Raw genomic sequence first — 16,305 nt, forward strand, 5'->3', positions numbered from 1 at the left:
GTCACGGCAACAACGACAGACAAGGGACACATCGAAATATTTTGTTTTTCTAAATGCAAATGAAGTTTCTCCATTTTTTTAAGTGAATTCATGGTGAAGTGTACAAGTACAGTCTTCTTATCACATCTTGTTAACTCCTTGTGCAGCTCCTTCGATGGAAGCGACAGATGACAGGCATTGCAGACGCCAGCGCACGCAGCCTTCTGCCTGTTGTGTTCCCACGGCTGCACGTACAATAAGATAGTAAAAATAGTTAGACACACGTGACAGAAGATGATTGATTGATATGTGGGGTTTAACGTTCCAAAACCACTATATGATTATGAGAGACGCCGTAGTGGAGGAAATTTAGACCACCTGGGGTTTTTCAACGTGCACCCAAATCTAAGCACACGGGCCTACAATATTTCCGTCTCCATCAGAAATACAGCCGCTGCAGCCGGGATTCGAACCCACGTCCTGCGGGTCAGCAGCCGAGTACCTTAGCCACTAGCCCACCGCGGCGGGGCACATGACAGAAGATGAACATGCACGCATATGACAAGTACGCGCACGTAATATTAAAGAAACGTTAAAATATGACACACATATATTTTTACCTTCACATCTTGCACAGTCCTTCTGAAGCAGCCCTTACGAAAGAGATGCATGACAGGCATCGCAGACGCCAGCGCACAAAGTCTTCAGCACGGTGCGTGCCCACGGCTGCACAATAGGTATGTAAAATGGTGAGCCAAACGTGACAGAGGATGATCACAAATGCATTTGAGAAATGCGTGTAAGGTGAAATGAAAACATACATGAGACATGACATGCTAATAATTTCACGGTGATGTCACACATCGTCAAAGACTCACTTCGATCCCCGTAGCGCAACAGCTTAGGAGCGGCGGCCGCACCCACACCTCCTCGAACCTCCGTGCCACTAACAAGTCGGCGAGTCCTAAGCAAACGACGTCGATCAGCTCGAGCAAGCGAACGCGAGACCAAACACGGCGCTGCACGTGGAGTGTCTGCCGCCAGCGAACTTCGAAAAGAAGAGCGAGGGTATGCTTGGCCACCGCCACGAACAGCGCCGAGCTGGTTCGGAGCTAGCGCTGCAGAAATCGAAGGTAATGCGGCCCTCTTCGACAAACTCGAGCAAATGCAGCGCGCAAACGTGAGTCTGCCGACACGGCCAACAGACGACGCCGAGCTGCTTGCGACTGACTGACGGGAAAGCCAACTGCATTAGCGACCAATTTTCATTGAGGTCCGACGCTAGCGAAAGCCCCGCCAGCCCGTGCTGGTGCACTTACAGTGTGCGACATACTACACCCAAGCTCTTTACGATAACCCGCAACGTGTTTTTGATGACCCCCAACACAGCGGTGAGGTCTCAGCCCAATATTGTCAGCCCGGAGCTCATCGCGGCGGCGAAGACAGGCGAGCACTCTATGAGCGAGCGTACAGAAGGCCGACGGCAATGGCGGCAAATTTCCAGGCGGTCGCAAAGCACTGGCGAACTGCAGACGCCGAAGCTGACCTTCGCGATGCATTTCGTGCGTGCGACATACAACACGACCAAGCCAGTTGCCGGCAAGTGCGATTCGTATCGCACACACAAGTAGAGTAAAATAAAGAATGATAGCCCAGTTGCCTTAGACTCCAGCGCTGTTTTCTGCCCTGAGTCGGACTGAAGTATACATCCGATAGGCCTGCTGTCTTCTCGGCCGCCATATTGTCTTTCCCAACTGTTGCTGACGTGTGTTGGTCGTGAATATCTTGAAGCAAGAGACATACAGTGCGGCATGGTGACGTGTCGAGTCCAGCTCCAGACTTCATTGGTGCAGCGAAACGCAAAAGCCGCAGCCCACGCTCATCCAAACGTATACACAAACACCACGTCGTAATTCTTCGATGGTCGAATCCAGGCGGCCGTAGTCGGGCACTCTGAGTGCGACACAACGCGAACCATCGCCGGCAAAATACGGAGAAAGACTGAGCCAGCAGAGGAGAAGGAGCAGGGCTGGTCACCTTGGCAACGCTTTTCGCGCTGCCTGCAATCTCCGGGCGGTTCATTCCTTTGCAGCGTGTTTGGAGACTAAGTGGTTTGGCGCGGCACGCTTCCCTCGGTAGTTCCTCCTCAACGGTCTATCCGCTCCTCACACGTGCCAATTGGACTCAGTTACTACTTTTTCGGGTAATTTTGCCTTAGAGTGTACCTGCTCATGGGTATGTGCTAATGTCTGGGGAGAAGTGTTTGACGACGTTCGTGATGGGATTGTGACATAATTCGTGTCTTGACAATCGCGTCATATTCGTCAAACCATCTTACCGTCCCATGCTAATTTTGGTTCACGCCAAGTTAAGCGGGTGAGCACGAGAGCACCTAAACGTAAGTGGCTAGATAGGCAGGCAGATACACTCAAAGTCACTGAAGTTCGCTAAGAAATGCTTCGCCTTAAAAATATATATATATATGGACGCGTGGCAATGTGAATTACGAGAAGTTTCATTTAAAATGGTATTAGCACGAAGAAAATTCGCGAGACTTCACTTTACCGCCATTACTTCGAGGAAGAAACAAAGAAATCATCAGACATCAAGACAAATAAATTGTAACTATAATAGAATGGACCAAAAGGCACGCAGCTAGAAGCAGACGTTTCACATCAACCTGGAACATCCAACAAGCCAGAGCCGGACGGGATGTGCGGATGGAGAGAGTCAAGCCTCAAGAACTCTGGTCTGAGTTCATTAGATGAAAAGCGTGTATTATGAGCACTGACAAGTGAGCTACGTAGGACACGCGTCGATGATTCGATTGAGGTTGGTATTAGCCCATGCATTGATAATTCCTATAATTTTTCTTGTATTGTGAGTGCTCCGCCAGCTCGAACGCGAATAACGTGTGGCAATATTATTAAAGTGCGGAAATGTTTCTGCAGTACAGCCATTGCACTAATAAAATACATTTATAGCACCAATTGAAAGAAACATTTAGGCCTCCTTGTAATGAACGAGTGACTTGCCTCGCACTCACGGGTAGCGGTTGCATGCTCTACTTTTTATTAGACGTTCCACAAATATATACAATCACAAGGACCCAGTGTTGCCAACTCAAACACGGAAACCGAAACTACAGGTACTATATACAGGATACAACATTTTCCCTCCCTCATTTATTTTTTTGATATTGAGAAGGTGTTAGTACGTTAGTATAGGTTGATCGCGCACATTTTATGTGTGGAACGAGAAATACATAAGAAGAAATACACATCAATATATACACACAAAATTATCTATACACATGCCAAAAATAATAAATACATTAGGTAACAGGTACACCAACTAAGGAATATTTACACATTCACACTTTATAACCATATCTGTCCGGTCGCCGTCTCTCTCGGTGCGGCTGAATGCGACGACCAGGTGGGCACGGCACCACAGGTTCTTCTGTAGTGTTCACGGGCGGGCGTGAAACAGTTTCTGAAGCAGAAAACTGTCCGGCGACTGGTCTCGTTGGCGAGCGGGAATCGTAGTCTGCACTAGGCACAGGTTTCGCTGCGGGAGCACTTGCCTCGGCGGACGCTGGCTGCCGTGTTGCAGCGAGAAGCGTGGCATCAACGGGATTGTGATGGAAGGAATATTATTGCCCTGCATAATGTTGCTGAAGGCCATTGTCGCCAGGGCGCCGAGCAGGCACCTTGCACAGCTTTGCCGCGTTCCATATTTTGCATTCGTCGAAAATTAAGGATGCTGGGCCGAATTGCTCGATGACTTTCCTTGGCTTCGAAAAATAGATGTCACCTTTCAATGAAACCGATGGTTTCTTCACCCACACCATGTCTTCTACTGCCACTGTTGTCGGTTTTGCCGCTCACCTCCTGTCGGTGTAGGCTTTGCTGTACTCTTGCCTGCGCTTGACACGTTGCCGCCGCCGGGCCAGCTCCTGGTAGGGTGTCTTTGCGAAGGACTCGGGCGATAGGCCGAAGATGTCAAGCTGCGTTCTTGGCAGCCTTCCATGTAAAAGTACCGCAGGGGCCACTTCTGTTGTGGCGTGTGATGTACACCTGTATGCGGCGAAGTAATCCCGTACAGCAGTTCGCAGTGGACGTTGTTCTAGATGGGCCAGTTGTAGGTAAGTCTTGAACGTGCGGTTGAACCGCTCGATCTGTCCGTTTGCCTGCGGGTAATCAACAGATGAGTGCTACAGGCGGATCGCTCGTTCTTGTAGGAAGTTGACAAATTCCTGTGACGTGAATTGAGGCCCATTATCACAGACTATCGCTTCAGGATAGCCTTCCCGTGCAAATACGTTAGGCAGGAACTCGGTCACGGTTCTTGTAGAAATTTCCCTTGAAAACTGTACTTCTGGCAATTTCGAGAAGTAATCTACGGGTGTCAGCACAAATCTGCAATCTGGAGGCGCCCTCTTCAGGGGACCAACGATATCCATTGCAATTTCTGCCATGGTCTCTCTGATAGCTCGACAGGTCGCAGCGGGGCAGGCGACGTCTTTGCCGATTTATCTGCTGCTTGACAGATGCTACAATTGTGGACTGCTTCTTTCACGTGACTGTCCATGCGGGACCACCAAAATTGCTCCTTAAGTCTGGCTTTGGTGCGTCTGATACCCTGGTGAGTTTCATGTGCTGTTGCCACAAGTTGAGCCACGAGAGATGACAGAACTACAAGCCTCTCTGCACGCAACAATAATTCGCTCACCTCTGACAATTCGTCTCGAACTCTGAAATATGGTTCTAGACCTTCCGGCAAGTCTCTGTGTGATGGCCAAGACCCATTTACAAACACCTTCACCTTTTGAAGAGGCGTCAGCAAGAACCACTTGTTCAAACTGCTGTTTGGTCGGGCAACTTGGTTGAACCATGGAAATAATTTCCTCCTCAAAAGTCAGCCTTCCATCTGCCATATGAACGGGTAACCGCGAAAGAGCATCGGCTACTCTGTTAGATGAGCCTTTCTGGTACTCCACCGTGAAATCGTAACGTAGTAGCCTTGTGCACCAACGTGCAATTCTAAGTGAGCGTCGGCCTGAGCCCTGTGAAGACAAAAGTGAAACGAGGGCCTGGTGGTCTGTTCGGAGAGTGAAGCTCCGTCCCCACAAGTATGCATGCCAATGCTCGCATGCCCAAATGCATGCAAGTGCTTCCTTCTCGCCAACTGCGTACTTTCTTTCAGCCGGAGGTAGCGTGCGTGATGCAAAAGCAACAGTAGGAAGCTTATTATCGGCGTGCTGCTGAAGGACTGCTCCAATTCCACATTCGGATGCATCAGTGGAAATGATAATTGGAAGCGCAGGATCAAACATGTGCAAGACAAGATCTGACAATAATACCTCCTTTACCGCGCGGAAACTGTTATCCACCTCGACAGACCAGGTGAAGGTTTCGCCTTTCCTAAAAAGAGCCCTCATTGGTTCTACCATCTCGGCCAAGTGTGGCACAAACTTGGCGTAGTATTCCACCAACCTAAAAAAGGAGCGGAGTTCAGCGGCATTTATTGGAACTGGGGTTTCCACAATTGCGTCCACTTTCCCTGACAGTGGCGAAATACCGCAAGGTGTCACCTCGTGGCCCAAGAATTTGAGCTCCTGAACTCCAAACACACATTTGCTGTTGAGCTTCGGGCCTGCGTCTTTCATATGCCGCAACACTGCCTCCAAGTTCTTGAGGTGCTCCTCAGCTGATTTATCAAAAATAATTACATGGTTGATGTGAAAGAAGACACCCGCACAATTGCGAAGGATTCAAGACATTATACTCTGAAAAGCAGCAGGTGCTGAGGCTAGCCCAAAACAAACGCGCTTGAATGGGTACAGCTCTTCATGTGTTATGAAATCTGTCAAGTCCCTGCTCTCAGGATCCAGCAGAACTTGGTGGTAGGCAGACGCTAAGTCGAGTTTGTGAAAAGTGCGTGGCACCCACCAAGGCCTGAAGCAACTCATCCATGTGAGGCAGCGGAAAGCTGTCCAGAACGACGACCTTGTTAGGTTCGCGTAAATCTACACAAAGCCTAATGCTTACATCCTTCATCTGAATGACTACAATAGGAGACACCCATTCTGACGCATCGATACGTTCAATGATGTCCAAGCTTTCCAGGCGCTGCAGTTCAGAAGACACGCGTGGTCGTAACATGAAAGGAAGCCGGTGAAGTTTTGATGCTACTCGCTGAACACCCGCACGTGTTTTAATACTGTGAACAAAACTTTTTGCAATGCCCAGCTCATTTGTGAAGAGCGAGCAAAACATTTGCTGAAGTGCTGACGGCAGCTGCATGGATGGCTCTATTGGACATGTCCGAGCTACTTCGGCGTTTGGTATCGTGCTGGTTTGAAAACACTGCAGCTGAGAGCCTTCAATACACAGCTTCAAGGCCTTAATACCATCCAAGCCAACGAGAGAAGTACCCTGTTCGACGACATAAAACAAAAGCAGTGTGCTGCGATTCTCAAAAAAGACCTCAGAAAAGAAGCAGCCTCGAACCAAAATTGGTATTTTGGAATAATCCAGAAGCGTCACACTAGGAACGGGAAGAAGCGGCATACCAGAGAATTGTTGGTCAAACACCTTGCCTGAAAGAATGGAAACGGAATAGCCAAAATTGACTAATAGCTTCATAGCGACCTGCCCAATTTGAATGTTAATGTGAATTCCGGATGCAAGAGGCTGTTGAACTACAAGAACCTCGACGGTTTCATCCTGCAACGGGCTATGTTCTGAAACCTCTTGGACAGCTGCTTGCGACCGCTTCTGGTTGCAAACGTTTTCAAAATGTCCGATACGGCCACAAAAGAAGCATTTTTTTCCTTTAGCTGGGCAGCGTTTCGAAGAAGCGCTATGCTGTTTAGAACCACACCTGAAGCAATACGAAGAATTCGCGTGTTGCTGTGAGTTCGATGGAGAGCGCTGTACAGATGGGGGGCGGTTCCCCGATGTAGCTGCCTTATCGCGTTGACTGAAAGTGTGAGCACGCGGCAGAGAATTTGGTGACTGCAACGATGAACCGCCTTTTGTGCCACACTGCGCAGATACTGGTTGCTGAGAGACGGAAAATTCCTTCATTTCCACTGCTGCCTTCTCGATTTGACTCGCGAGAGCAAATGCCTTGTTGAACGAAAGCGAACACCCTTCGAACAGAAGACGTTCCCGAATACGATGCAAAGACACACCGGCAACAAACTGGTCCCGCAGTGACTCTTCTTGGGACATAAATGAGCACATCGCGGCAAGCTCTGTTAGCGCGGTCACGTATTCTTGAATAGACTCGCCTGGGAACTGAATTCGACGGTGAAATCAGTGGCGCTCGACGACCAGATTGCAGGTGGCATGGAAGTGCTTAGCCAGTGCCGCTACCGCGGAGTCATACACGTCGGGCGTAGCTCCGGTCCCTTCCTTCTCAGTCTTTTCGGCCGCCTGCGAAATAGACAGAGTATTGAAGATACGTTGACCTTCGGCTCCCGAGGAACGTAGTAGAAGAGCCTTGCGTCGCTCTGGGGAGAACTCTGAAGCACCAGACGCCAACAGATAGACCTTGAACATGTCATGCCATCGGAACCTTGGCTGCACGGGACGACCCGGGGTCGGAAGGAACGGATCCGGCGGGGCGATGCCAGCGAAAGTCATCTGGGGGGTGCGGCTGGTTATCCCCCGGGAACTATCTCAGACGGGGTTCGAACACTCGTCGTCATTGTAGTGAACGAGTGACGTGCCTCGCACTCACGGGTATTGGTTGCATACTCTCCTTTTTATTAGACGTTCCACAAATATATACAATCACAAGGACTCAGTGTTGCCAACTCAAACAAAGAAACCGAAACTACAGGTACTACATACAGGATACAACACTCCTAAAGTATGCTTTTTAGGAGGGAGGTTGCCCTTCATCTCCTTGATTCATGACCTTAGAGTAGGCCAAGTGAGTTCCTGGTTTTCTCATACATCTCATAATCTGGATGCGGCAAGGTGAAAGTTATGGAGTGTAAAGAAACACCATCTGTGCGGAGCAAAACCTAGTATTGTTTGTAGTTGTGTTTTGTTTAGATTAGGTCAAGAAAACTGCGTTTGGCGCGTGCTACGTAACCGGAATCCACGAGAAGATAACAACAATTCGAACGTATTTTCATGTGTGTGTGATGTTGATGAAGCAGGAGTCGGTAAGTCCAAGATTAAACTTTATTTTGCCGAACTTGTGGGCCGGTAAAAGGAAAGCCAGGTTACAACAATACATGCAGACACAGATAGCTTCGAACAGAGCTTTGGTCAGTGATGAACTGACAATGGGCGAAGCGCGTCGGCATTTACATATGAACCACAAAATTTTCCAGCTTTATCACTGGCGCTCGCAGAAGCCCTTAAATAAGTTCGAATGTTTGCGTCTGGCACGCCAAATTACCAAAACAATCTACTACAATCTTGAAGTTTCTCGTACATTGAGGGCACATTTTGCGCTAAGCACTGCTGAGAGTTTTTGTGGGCGTAAACCGAATACAGCAAAATCAAGGTGTAACAAAAGCAATAGACAGGTGCTGACACTCGTCCCCAACGCGTTGAGAAGTGCCATTCCTGTGCGTGTAATGACTATCGGGCCTTTATCTGTTATGATGCGGCTTCATTGGTGTCTTCTTAGCACTAACACAAGCGTGGTCTAGCGTTTTGGCAGCACGTTTGGCAAAAAAGCGTGTGTTGCCGCTTCTATGTGGTCTTGCTGGGATGTATGACCACGCCGTCTTAAGCCAGTTTATTTTTCTTCACGTTCGTTTATTGCTGTTCTAACGATTATGGTGACATGAAATCGATTTTGTGTGCTCTATTTGAATGACTTTCGTGATTGAAATATCTACATATGTCACCCAACAACTGAATTGCTATTACGTGCTTGATATGAAATACTTGAGCGTTTTAAGTATTTATATATTGTATATATATATAAATATATAGGTTTACATAGATCTGTTTGTGCTGTGCTGTCGGTATTTTAATATACTGTGTGTAATATGTGCCAAGCATTCCTTGGTGAACTTCGGTTACTTTGAGCATATCTATCTATCTATCTATCTATCTATCTATCTATCTATCTATCTATCTATCTATCTATCTATCTATCTATCTATCTATCTATCTATCTATCTATCTATCTATCTATCTATCTATCTATCTATCTATCTGTCTATCTATCTATCTATCTATCTATCTATCTATCTATCTATCTATCTATCTATCTATCTATCTATCTATCTATCTATCTATCTATCTATCTATCTATCTATCTATCTATCTATCTATCTATTTATCTATATCACTGGTGCAAGCACATCTATCAAGCTATCTATATCACTGGTACAAGCTATCTATATCACTGGTGCAAGCACAATGATCATGAGACGTGTGTGATGTGAGAAAATAACAACGTACCAAGCTCATAGCGTGTTCGCGGTCGTTTCGCTAGCTCCACATATACTTAAGTTGGCATCAGGTGTCGTGAATAGATGGCGAAGGTAAATGACATATCTAAACATGATAATCATTACAGGGAAGTCGTGTATGCCATAATTTACTTCCACCTCTTAACGTTGTGGTGATTTGAAAGTGACAAATTAACCTTCCTCATTCGTGCTTCTCATAACATCGATTTCCACTGTACGTGGGATCTGCCAATTTTTTCTGTATTGTAAACTGCCCCAACCTGTAACAGCCCGATAGGGATAGCAGTATTCAGAATAAATGAATAAATGAACATACGAGCACAACTACAATTATTTTATATATATGAAACGCTCTGAGCCGTGATCCTTTGTCGGACTCGCAGAAATTCCGTCTTTTCCTCTGCTCAAACTCTCCTACTCCCCCTTAAGTTCAGCTGTTGTGCCAAGATTGTGTTTCAAAAGGAGGGAGGGAGGATGCTGGTCTATCTTCACTCAAGTTGTCTTCTTCGTCGTAGCGGCAACGGGGGTGGACTGCGTCTTACTGCGGATGTCATTCGAATTGCTCATTCAATACGTTAAAGCGGAAACGTCAGTACAAGCGGCTAGGTGGCAGGCTCGAGCGACCATAGAGCAATAACTCCGGCAAGCTAAATGACGGGAGAGACAGCTTTGGAATACGCAAACGGTTCTTCGCGTTAGATCGCGGTGACGGCTTCGTACGTAAACTGACGAAATGACAGTGGTGAGTGGGCACGTTGCGTAATTGTCGACTAGCCATATCTCTCTGTTGGCAAACTGTGGTTCGGCTACGACCGAAAGCAAGCGTAGCCGATTAACAAGGTTTTTCTTGAGTAAGAGGACGTAACCGATTTCCACTGTATTAATTTTCTGTACAAAATCCCGCTACAGCAAATGAAACTTCTTAACGCTCTTCATCGCCTGCAAAAATAAAAAACTTTCACACTAAATAATGCATATTTTTATGAGGAACAAACATCACCAATAGAATCATGTATTTGATGAATAATAACAACTGAGACCTTTTTTGATATCTCTTGAAAGTTTGTTTTCTTGATATACTGAAATAAAGTACCAGATGGTCACCGATGCGCGCTGAACAGAAAGCACGAGTTTCCCCTATCGTCCTTTCTTGTAAAAAAAAAACTACTTACTAAGGATCTATATTAGTATGCTGTGGCCTATTTGCAACTCTTATTGATGGTTTTGCCGCATCGCTTGTAATTGACCAAGTACCGTTCAACTTCTGCATTGTGCTTCGGTGTTTATCGCGCCTAATATAACAATTCCTGGTTGCATAAGACGTGAAACAATTATAACAAATTTTGCGCCATAAAGCTCATAGGAATGACGGAACCTCACGTTAAATAAAGCTATTCAATCACAGCACAAGGGCAAAAGTAAGTAATACTACCAGAGTTCTCGTTTTCCAAGAACGTCTTAGCATACCTTTCTGACCATGTCGAGTGTAATTTTCACGACTACATTGATTTATCATGAGAAAATTTCTTGCTTCATGACAACCCTTGTTTTGCGGCAATCGCACTTTTTTTGAGCAGATAGCAGTTCTTCTCAAGTTTGTGCAACCAATATTCTTTGCTGCGTAAAAATCCAGCTCCAAAACGTTCTGGTGCTCCTAGAATGCCAGGGCATCAATCGCCCAGGCAGTATGTAATACGAATGTGGTCCGGCCAAAAGATGCCGCTGATCGTAAGGCTTGTCCATTGAGGCAGAATGTAATGTGGTACTTCATGCACAGGGTGAGCGAAAGCTTCTCGCTTATTTTAATTGTAGTGCATATTTGCATTTTCGTTTCTGTACGTTCACCAATATTCTCTTAAAGCAGCTGCAATACTCTTTATCATCACTGCCCTTGTTAGTTAACTTTCTTGTTTTCAGCATTGTTTACAGTATTTTAGTTTTATGAAGAACGCTATTTTCATTTTCGATAGTAGGAACATCAATATGTATTCAATTTTGGCATGATCCCAGGCTCATTCATGTGAAAGAATACCAATGACTTGTAGAACTTATAACAGAATAATTATCTGTGTCACATTATATTACCCATTGCCACTTCGTGCTATGACGCATACACGTGTGCGATTTCTGACGAAAATTGTTTACTATTGATTGATAGGCTGAAGTGAAACTTTCAATTAATGCACTCGTAAGCGCACAAACAGCCTATTTTAGCCTAACTCACACATGTACTGGGGTGTACAAAGTTCCCAGGCCACTATGCCATGTAGTCTTCAGACGATCGCCAGTGAGAGAAAACGCATGTCACATAGGCTCCGTCGATTTTTGAATGTTTCCGTAGGTTTTTCGAACTCTACCCTTGAAAGTAGCCAATCATTGGACAGACCAAGTCATCGCAAACTCATGGATACCAGCTTTTTAGTTGAGCATGAGCTTGACAAGCTTTAAGGCTCGTAAACTGCAAGAACTATACGTGTGAGCGTCTAGGACTAATGGTGGTTGGGCCTGGCGCATACCGCGTTGAACTCGAAGACTGAAAGACCAGCCGAGATGGACGTAGACGAGGCAGGGACAGAGGAAGCCACTGACCACAGAACTGAACATACAAGAAGCATTTCTACGAGTGAAGACGAAGATGCTGAGAGCGTTGCAGATGGTTGGATTGAAGTTACACAAAAAAAGAGGACCCGCGAGCCAAGACAATGTGGTGAGAGAATAAGACGTCCGTTCACAACGCCCGATGCGCCAAGGTCGCCGAAGCATTGTCAGCAAAGTTCTGCGAGCAAGCGAAATGCCCAGACTGCCCAGGGACAATATCAAGGTCCCTGGGCAGTCTGGGCAGTCTGTTCGACCGAGGGATGGGCTCAATATAAGGAGCACGTGCGGTGTGAGTTCCGATGAGGCGATACGCAACGGAGCAAGAGTGGGCGATGACGAGATGATCACGATCTACCCCAACTCCACGCAAAACATTTTGGTGATAAGCACACCAGAAGAAAGCACAGCGACGAAAATCACCAAGATGAAGGTTTTGACCATCAACGGCAAGAAATACGAAACGAACGCACACGTTTCGGCGCCTGAGCATATGACAAAAAATTATACGCAATGTACCTTCTAAATACAATGAAGATCAGCTCGTGGAAGCGCTGGTGAACACAAGAAAGCCGTGTCTAATGTATGCGAAGAGGCTCGGAAGTACGGCCAATGTGATACTTCTTCTTAAAGGAAACGAAGTTCCCACGTGGGCTTACTTCAACAGCATTATGATAAAAGTATCTCTGTACAGGAAACGGATAGACTTCTGCAAGGAATGTGGCAGGCTCGGCAACAGGCCTGACGTGTGCCCAAGACCAGATATCAAACTGTGCTGAATTGGCGGATTAAACAACCCTGTTAATGGACATGAGTGTACGCTAGTGCCGAATATGGGGTGAAGCACACCCTACGGCCGACCGGATGTGCAGGGCCAATTACAAGGTGCCGCACATGGTGAAGCAGAGACGGTGGAAGACCAGGTTCAGAGACTTTCAAGAGCGAACCCCGTCACCATCAGATAGCAATGCTGATGCGGTGGGAGGAGGCCGCCTTAGTCGCTCGAGATCCAGAACCCACTCCCAACAAGTTCAGCCAGATCCGGATCCCCCTCGGGGGTAAAAAGACGGAGCAAAAGTTCTAATGTGAGCAGAAGTCGGAGTCGGAGCAGAAGCCGCCGCGAGAACCGATACTATTCCCAACAAGAGAAAGGAGGGGCCACACCAGGCAGGGCACAGAAAGGGCCGTGCAGAATCACCTGCTGCGACATAGTCGCCGGAACAAAGGCAGACTCTGCGCAGAGGCATTATCTCTCCGGCTGCCCGTAGACAGCCACTGACCCGGCATTGTGGCGAGGATGGCGAACTTGGGGAAAGAGAATAGGGAGATTAGCCAAGAGCTGGCCAAGGCCAGAAAGCAGAATGAAAAATTAACGCGGGAAATTGAGGAGCTACAACTGACACTGAACGAAATACTCAAGCAAATGAGAGGACACTCCGCAGACACCACATCCTCTGGCGCCTCCTCTCCCATGGAGCTGCCGATTAATGCGACACAACTTCAGCAGTAGGAGACGGGGACGTGGACATGTGCTGTGGGGGTGAAAATGAAGCGTCGGTGGCGGTGGGCTTTAAGCGTAAGTACCCAAGTGATTTTCAACAATTCGAAGGCGCGGAAATTCACACGCAAGAACTGAAGCGGCCACAAACGGGAGCCTGAAAGATCGACGCGCTCAAAGAAATAGTAGACAAACTAACCAACAAGACAGAACGACTGTTTGAGACACTCCTCATTCGGATTAACGAGTCTGACACGGAAAAGAACGCACAGTATGCCGCGGTCAATAACGAACTTGCGCCCATGAATAAGAGCATCGAATATCAGGAACGCGGGACGGCGCAGTTTCAGCAACAGCCACAAGTCCACCACAAATTGGGAGGGGCGCATTGACCGTTCTCAACAGAAGCAGCAACGTCAACGCCACCCACACTGAAGAAGGAGGGACGCATGGACTGTCGCGTTCCCTCAACGCCTTCGAATAGCAACCATAGCTGCATCCCGAAAGTTTGTCGGCAGACGCATCGTCTGACAATGTAACTGTAGGGGCTTCAAAAACAAAAAATGGCAGCATACTCACAGTGTGAATGATGTAGAGTGGGGCGAAACATCCGTCCGTCCATTTGTTGTGGCTTCCATCCGTCTATGCGTCTGTCTGCGTGACCACTCCTGCGTCCATCCGCCCGTCCGTGCGTGCGTCCGCACGTCCATCCGTGCGTCCATCCCAGCGTTCTGCGATACATCCGCCCCTGCGTCCGTTCATGCGTCCATCCGTCCGTGCAAATATCTGTGCGTCCGTCCATGCATCTGTCTGTGTGTCCGTTCGTCCATGTAGTCAACACTCCAAGTACCACCATCTCGCATCTTTTAGTCACATATTCCGCATACAGAAGCACCACCATCCAGCGGATATTCAAAGGTCTGAACGAGAGGTGGGATACGCACAATTTCTGAGGGCTTGCACTTCGTGTCTACTTTCCACCTGTAACCACCTCTAGTTTATGGTATATACTAGTTCACTGTATTAATCGCACTGCGGCCCAACGCTCGCTAAACCTTTCTAAAACCAAGGAGGTTACGCCCAGGGAGTATAACGTAGCAACCTTTTCTGGTAAGATAGTGCTCAATGTACATGCCAATGGCTGCTAATGGGAAATGAGAGACAGGAGAATTCGAATTTTTCTTCTTGTCTACTTCCTTCCTTCAACCACCACGAGTTCAAGGTATATACTAGCTCACTTTATTCATGGCACTGCGGCCCAACGCTCGCTAAAGATTTCTAAAACCAAGGAGGTTAAACCCAGAGAGTATAACGTAGCAACCCTTTCTTGTCAGATAGTGCTGAATGTACATTCCAATGGCTGCTAATGGGGAATGACAGACAGGAAAATTCAACTTTTAGTTAAGGCGCAAGCTGCGAATTTTTTATGGTTCAACAACGCACAGGAGAAATCTCCCACTGGCACCACCTTGCAGGTCAAAACGTAACACTGGTTACGCACTACGACGAGGAACGAACGGGTGCCACTTTAAGGAGCTTCGCCCCGAAAAAGCTACAATGGTGCAATATATTGTGACGGGGTGAGGTCTTGGCTTACAGGATAGCGTCCACCGAAAATCGGCAGCCGAACAAGATGTCTGAGTTGCCTCTCGCGCAAGCGCCTAACGCACAGGCGTCTTCTTCATCTTCACTAGGTGCCACGCTTGCTCCTGCCGATGATGCACCGTAACAATATGAAAACTCTCCCGAAAAAGAAGCTTCCCGACGTCAATAATTTGAAAGAACCTTTCGACCGGGCTCAGGTACTGGGTTATGTAGCGTGTGGTTTTCCGTGAAATTGCACTGGGAGGGACATCAAGGTGTGTAACCTGGTTAAGAGAGGGACAGCCTTTATCGACCATTCACTTGATTTCAGCGAGCAGTCGGACATAGACCAGAACCTGATTGCGGTCATGCCCTGCATTGGAAACATTAAGACCGAACTATTCGTGCTAGACGTGCACAGCCCCTCTTCAAAAAGGGGCCTCACGCACAACTTTGGTGCCCTTTTTCTTGAAGCTATGGCCAAGGCCTCCTGCAGTCCCTTCCCAATCCACGGAGGCTTCAGCGCACCGCACACGCAACGGGAATACGAAGCTGACTCGCGCAAAGGGAAGAAGCTAGCCGAACTGATGGACGTGCTTGACTTGGTTTTACTGAATGAACCAGCATCGCGCACCTGGATCGGACAGGACGCGTGCCGTAACACATCCCTTATCTCTCCATTTGCTCACACGCGGGTGCGATTGCCTGGTCGAACACCTTTGAGCATCGGGGGTGACCACAGAGTCCCATGCGTGACTATGGGAGCAGATGAAGCCAAGATGAACGGCTGCCAAAAAGCTAGAGTCGTGGACTTGGACAAGTTTCGAAAGCAGAGAAAATGAGATAAGCGGGCAGGGCTGATCGATGATATCGGGGAATGGTGCAGGGAACTACTTGTGGACGTAGAAAAAACTACAAAAGAAATAGAATTGCCGGACAGGTGAAAAGAACCAGAAGGTGATGACAAGCCCAGCGCAAGCGTCGACGACAGCGTTCCTGAGCCATCCAGGGTGAGCCTTGCGCATTTTGTAGCGGCAAAGAAATATATGCAGCGAAGAGCGAGTCAGCAGAAAGTACACAGAACGATAAGAAGAAGATTGGTGAGATCAACCGAGAAATTGAGGCCCATTGCTTTTGACTGCGCGGACAGGATTGGCAGGAGCTTTGTGATACGATAGACGGAAACATGAGTACA

The sequence above is a fragment of the Rhipicephalus microplus genome, chromosome 2, assembly GCF_043290135.1.
Source record: "Rhipicephalus microplus isolate Deutch F79 chromosome 2, USDA_Rmic, whole genome shotgun sequence".
Classification (NCBI taxonomy): domain Eukaryota; kingdom Metazoa; phylum Arthropoda; class Arachnida; order Ixodida; family Ixodidae; genus Rhipicephalus; species Rhipicephalus microplus.